This window comes from Physella acuta, unplaced genomic scaffold (genome assembly GCF_028476545.2).
Source record: "Physella acuta isolate Inbredline_101_S28 unplaced genomic scaffold, ASM2847654v3 ptg000050l, whole genome shotgun sequence".
NCBI lineage: Eukaryota > Metazoa > Mollusca > Gastropoda > Physidae > Physella > Physella acuta.
This window is the reverse complement of record NW_026731570.1, coordinates 870,844-877,469: the sequence shown is the minus strand read 5'-3', so window position 1 is coordinate 877,469 and position 6,626 is coordinate 870,844. Positions and strand designations below refer to the sequence as shown.

Sequence of the window (6,626 nt, the reverse complement as noted above, 5' to 3'; positions counted from 1 at the left end):
TACTCTAACTCACGCAAATCTCGCCAACGACCGCTGTGGGGTTGCGCCCACACATCCCTTGAACGCACATGCTCTCGAGATGAGTCACCCAGTACTTGTACTGGGTGGCTTCAATATACGAGCGGCTAATTTTCAACCTTCTTTTTTTTCAGACTGACGACACCCATCTAGGAGAAATCTTAGGTGGGAGGTCGGTCAAAACGAACTCATCTACTACGTCAAACGCATCTACCTCGCTTTCAACAAACTCACTACCACTCTGACGACACCCACCTAGGAGAAATCTTAGGTGGGAAGCTTACGTCAAACGCCAACAAATCGAACTCAGCTACTACGTCAAACGCAACTACCTCGCTCAACAAATCGAACTCATCTACTACGTCACACGCAACTACCTCGCTCAACAAATTGAACTCACCTAATACGTCAAACGCATCTACCTCGCTTCCAACAAACTCACTACCACTCTGACGACACCCACCTAGGACAGGGGTCGGCAACCTGCGGCTCGCGAGCCGCATGCGGCTCTTTTGATATCAAGATGCGGCTCTCCAGCTCCTTGCACAAACACTAATAATCTTAATAAAAAATAAAATATTTGAAATAAATAAAGGATAGTGGCTCTTTGAAACCAGGGAAATTTTGAAAATTGTAACTTTTGGCTCTTCGGCTTCAAAAGGTTGCCGACCCCTGACCTAGGAGAAATCTTAGGTGGGAGGCTTACGTCAAACACTAGCAAATCAACTAACTGCCCCTCAAAGACCAACTACTCAACCTACCTCGACACATCGCTACTCTCTCCAAGCTCCAGTCCATCGAACAATACTACCATCAAGACAACACACGAAACTCGTCGCCTCACCAACGCATCGATCAACGCCTCAACCACGGAACATCCCTCACTAACACTCCCAAAGTACAACTACCAACCAAGAAGAAACCACTAACCAACCAAGATTGTATCACGTGCAAGAACAAAGGCCAAAGGACGATAAGCGATCATGTTTTGTTTGTCATGTACTTTATGTTATTTCAAAGGAAACCAAGAAAACCGGAAGTGAAAACAAGTCAATCAAGGAAACAGGAAAATATAGAAATACGAAAAGAAACCAGATGTGAATCAAGAAACACAAGGAAAATAACACAAGCAAGAATTAAATTCTTTTAAATATGTATAATAATTCATGTATGTACATAATCATGCAACCTACTCTTGCTGCCTCCTTGTTCGCGCAGGGAGACAGCAAGTGAGGAAATCTATTAAACGCCAGACGGCACAAAAAAAAAAAAAAAAAAAAAAATGCGTCCACTAATCCCACCACACTAATTTCTCACACATTAAATTCTAACACACTAAATTCTCCCAAACTAAATTCTCCCACACTATATTCTCCCACACTAAATTCTCCCACACTAAATTCTCCCAAAATATATTCTCGCACACTAAACTCTCCCACACCAACAATCGCCCAAATCTAAACTCAATACAAAAATAGTCTCTACCAAAATCATCAAAACATTCAACTCCCCCATATTTGATATCGTCTTTGGATGAGCAAAATATCTCGCGCGTGGAACTATTTTGTTAGGAGAAAACAAACATTGTTTTTGTTTAAAGGGAGGTAATTATAAACGTAAACGATAAAAGACATAGATATAATAATAATAAATTGTGAAGCAAAAACGAGTAAACAAACGTTAGTATAAATTATAGAAAATTAAATTACATAAATTATATTTAAAACCTTTTATGACTAATAACAAAATGTTAAGCACAACACCCAGTAATTATTGGTAGTTGTTAATCTAATAATTTAAAATCACTTATATCAACCTGCTTTAATATGAGTACCAAAAAAGTTCTAAATATATTGGTTCAAGAGCAGTCATGACCGATTGATACTTTAAATTATTACATACAGATTACATGTTAGTTTTTTTTCTGTTTTCATGTCACCTTGACCTTAATATGTGAACCAACTGTTTTTTTACCAACATTTTTCTGCCCTAGTCTCCTTAGTACCCATCAATGTTATGGTACTAAATAATGTTTTGTCTATATATGTTTTACCGTATTAAAAAGGCAAACATCTGAGATGTGCATTACAAAGAGAAAAGAATTGCATGTAAGAATCAATTTTTATTACCATTTGTGAACACCTGCAAGGAATCTGTTTACCCTTATACGAAATCACCCCAGCACCCCCCCCCCCCCCAAGCACGTGACTCGAACACACCAAACCTACCCACCCCAGGTCAGACGCTGACATAAAAAGTTTTGTTTACTGACGCAGACTAAAGTTCATAACCTCCTCCCCCCCCCCCCCCCTCCAACCACCATTGTCCTCACTTACGAGAACATTGGTAACACATTGTTGACCTTTAGAAGAAACTTCCACTGTAACTCCACACCCCAGCACGCGATGAGAACACACCACCCTACACCCCCCCCTCTCCTCCCCACCCCCTTGTCACCAATGCTGGATACCTCTATTACTATATCATGTAAAACTAGAAGACGTATCTCCCCTTCTAGCAGTCAAGTCACGCAACAATGATTGCGCTACCTGGCATGCCCTTTTTTTTTAGCTTATAGTACAGTGGTTCCCAACCTTTTTCGAGTGGCGACCCCCTTTTATAAAAAGTAAGTGACCCGCGACCCCCATAAAATTAAAAAGCCGAAATTAGTATGGAAATTAATAAGCACTAAAATAAGATTTTTAGTAGACTTTCAATATGAACTACTTTTGATAACTGTTTTAATAGCATGAGTAAAATTGTATACTATTCACTAAACCTTCGTGGTTAACTTTTTAATTAAAAAAACATTTTGTTAACGCCAACCTATGTCATTATAATTATCTTAATTTTGTTTTTAATCGAAGAATAGTGTTGAAAATATATTATCGAAAAGTCAATCAATTTTACGTTTCGGTATGAATGGTGAATACTACACCAAAATGGTGTCTGCAGTTTTTCATATTACTCGGAATCATTCTGCAAATCAAAGAATTCATCTTGTAATTCATCGGGAATGCTGGCAACATCAAGGGAAGAAGAGAATGGGTAATGCGTAAATGCAGATTCTTCTTTTTTCAGCTCAGAGAAATAGCGATGCGGTTCGTTTTCAAGACATTCAAGATGCCCAGAAATCGCTTCTTTCAAAATTTTAATTATCTCACAATCAGATTCATCTACCACACTGCAGAGTTTCTCAAATTTACAATATTTCCAAGATTTATTTTCTTTACCGATTTTGCAGTTTTGATAAAAATTCCCCGAGATTATCATGGAAGGTTATAATATTCGTTCATTTTCCCTGAAGCTTCAGGTTAAGCTTATCTTGATGTTCGAACACATCTGCTAGGTATGATACTCTCTCCAACCACTCTATGTCGTTTTAAGTATACCAAAAAGTCTTGTTTCCTTTGCATTTTCAAGAACAATTTGATTTCAGATTTCAATTAAAAAACACAATTAACAACATTTCGTTTGACAGCCAGCGTACTGTAGTGTAGAAGAGCAGAACCTCTTGATCTATATTAATGTTTTTGCTCAGTTCTTTGAAGGCTCCAGATTTTATATAATTTACGACTTTTATTAGCAATGAAGTCTTGATGGCGATTGGTTAGGGCAGTGGTTAGGGAGCAAAATCTTTTCTGTTTTCTGAAAGCCCGATTTTGAGCTAAACATAGATGGCACGCCATCCGTACAAACCCCCACAGCCGTTCTAACCCATTTTAATCATCCAGTTTCCAAAAAGGTGTTTATTTTCTCCATGCTATCTTCACAAAAGAGCAACTCTTCTTTGCTATCATCCGCATGAATATAGACACAGACCAACAACTGCGAACACGAACTCACGTCTGTTGATTTATCAACTTGAAAAGCAAACAATGGTGAAAGCTTAATTTCAATAAAAATGTGTTATTTAACATTTACGTACATGCAGCGTTTGATGAGATTTTCTCCTATTGTTTTTTTTAATGCTTGGCATTTTCTATCGCGACTTCATTTGATGCTTGCACTAATGCTGGTGAAAACTTCCTGTTAGATCAAGTATCTAGCTTCTTACCGACGAAAGAACTCCATATATTTTTTGGTGTGTTCCGAATGACTCGTCTCAAATGACGTTTTAGTTTTGAAGATTTCATAGATTCGTGACTGAGAACAACTTTGTACAGTATGCTTTGTTCTTCTCTATTACATTTCCAGTGATGTTAATGAAGCCGATTTTCAAAAATTCTTCTAAATATTTATGTTTTGTTTCAAATTACTAAGGTTTAGTATACCAGTTGGCGACCCCCCAGAAAGACCTTCGCGACCCCCAAGGGGGTCGCGACCCCCAGGTTGGGAACCCGTGTTATAGTAAATGTGTTCACCCATGTAATTTTGAGACAGAAAATCGAAGGGTGTTAAAATCTTGTCCTCTGAAAGCAGTGAAAGGGTACTATTTATTGGCGTTCCCATATAGGACAATCCTCTTACTGCTCGCAACAAGCTATATCACCATAAAGATGTAAAACATTTCCCTCTTTTTTTTTTTTTTTTTTTTTTTTTTTTTTTTTTTTATATATTTTTTTTTTGGTGCTAATACACCAAATCTGAGACTGTCAAATACTACAAGTTTTATATTTCAAATATATGTCTTTCATTTATGTAATATATACTACCACTAACTGATCTCCTGTTATTGTTAAATAAGATATTAGAAAGTTTTAGCAGCAATGTCACGCATCAACAACCCCACCGATTCACTGAGACGTTCCGTCTGAACGAAACAGTATCTGTGTGGGTTTTTCTGTTGTTCAAGCTTGTATCACCCCCCCCCCCCCATACGATATTCACCCCCCCCCCCTTGTCACCAATGCTGGATACCCCTAACACTGTATCACAAAAAATTGGAAGACTTATTTCCCCTTCTAGCAGTCATGTCACGCAACAATGATCGCGCTGCCTGGCCTGCCTTACCCAACCAACTCACACCCATCTCGCCCCGCCCCATTACTCCACTGTTGGTTTTTATCTTAAAGTAAATTTGTTCACCCATGTAACTTTGAGACAGAAAATATCAGGGTGTTAAAAACTTGATTTTTTTTTGAAAGTACTAAAAGTAAAATTGTACTATTTGTTGGCGTTTCCATACAAGACAATCCTATTACTGCTAGCAGCAAGTAATATCACCATAAAGATGTAAAACATTTCTTTTTTTTTACTTGTGTTATTACACCACCCTACGTGCCCCCGCTCAGCCACTGACATTAAAAGTTTTGTTTTGTTTACTTAAAAAAAGAAAAGTTAAAGAATTCATTGTAAAAAAAAAAAAAAAAAAAAAAAAAATATGTCTGGCCGAGGCAAAGGTGGTAAGGGACTCGGCAAAGGAGGCGCCAAGCGTCACAGGAAGGTGTTGCGTGATAACATCCAAGGTATCACCAAGCCAGCCATCCGTCGTCTTGCTCGCAGAGGTGGTGTCAAACGTATCTCCGGTCTGATCTACGAAGAAACCAGAGGTGTCCTCAAGGTGTTCCTTGAAAATGTCATCCGTGATGCCGTCACCTACACTGAGCACGCCAAGAGGAAGACCGTCACTGCTATGGATGTCGTCTATGCTCTGAAACGTCAAGGTCGCACCCTGTACGGCTTCGGCGGTTAAACTCAACCCAGGACCACCCATTTGTTCTACCCATCCGGCCCTTATTAGGGCCACTCATACGTTTCCGAATTAGCTCGAGTGGTTGTAACCCCTACACGAATGTTTTCCATACCTACCCCTTACTTACTGAGTTACTTCTTCCTCTTTATTACTTAGGTAATTGATTGTACAATTATTAGGTTGTAGCCTACTTAGTTTATTTATTTAATTTGGGCAGAGTGGTCATCTTTCCTTTGGTTTTTAAGGGGTTTGTTTCCATGGGTGGGTAGGGTCGAGGTAGCCTACCGTGAAGGCACAAAAGAAACAAACAAAAAATATTTCGATATTACAAAAGTGTTCACAGGTATGTGGTGAACTTAGGAAAGAGTGCAGGTGGTAAGAATAGGTGTCCAGTGGGGCAAAAAATAAAAGACAAAAGATGAAAAAAAGTCTACAACACGTGGTGTTCCCAAGCGGTCACCCATCTAAGTACTAACCACGCCCGACGTTGCTTGACTGCGGTGATCGGACGAGAACCGGTATTTTCAACGTGGTATGGCCGTAGACATCTGTGTGAGAAAATTGGGGCTTATAAATATACTCAAACGAAATCAGCAGTTATTCGTCCTTTTCTGGCTACAATAATGATTTCACCGCTTTCCAGTAGCGTACGCAGGGGGGGAGCAGGGGGAGCGGCCGCTCCCCCTCTGGCCATTTTCAGCAAAGTGGCGCCTTTTTGGAAACATTTTAAACTCAAAGTTTTAAGCAATGATATTTGTTAAAAAAATATTTTTTGGTCGGCACATCTATGTAAATCACAAGATTTCTTTTCATGCAGCAATTAAGCATTATTGTACTAGTTTAGTAGTGTCTACGTTTACAACACGTATTAACAGCTGCATCAGTTTGCCATTCTAAAAATAACCATTACGATGCATTGCAATGTTTAAAAAACCTCTACGGGTAGTACCACTTGGCAAGTGGGGTGTTAAGT

At 39.0% G+C, this 6,626-nt stretch overlaps 1 non-coding gene across 1 annotated transcript; it reads right to left on the bottom strand.

Moving 5' to 3' along the window:
• Positions 1-6,080: 6,080 nt before the first annotated feature.
• Positions 6,081-6,199, bottom strand: LOC131945949 (5S ribosomal RNA). Its single transcript, XR_009387647.1, has one exon. It is a non-coding gene; the product is annotated as a 5S ribosomal RNA (ribosomal RNA).
• Between the last annotated feature and the right edge of the window lie 427 nt (positions 6,200-6,626).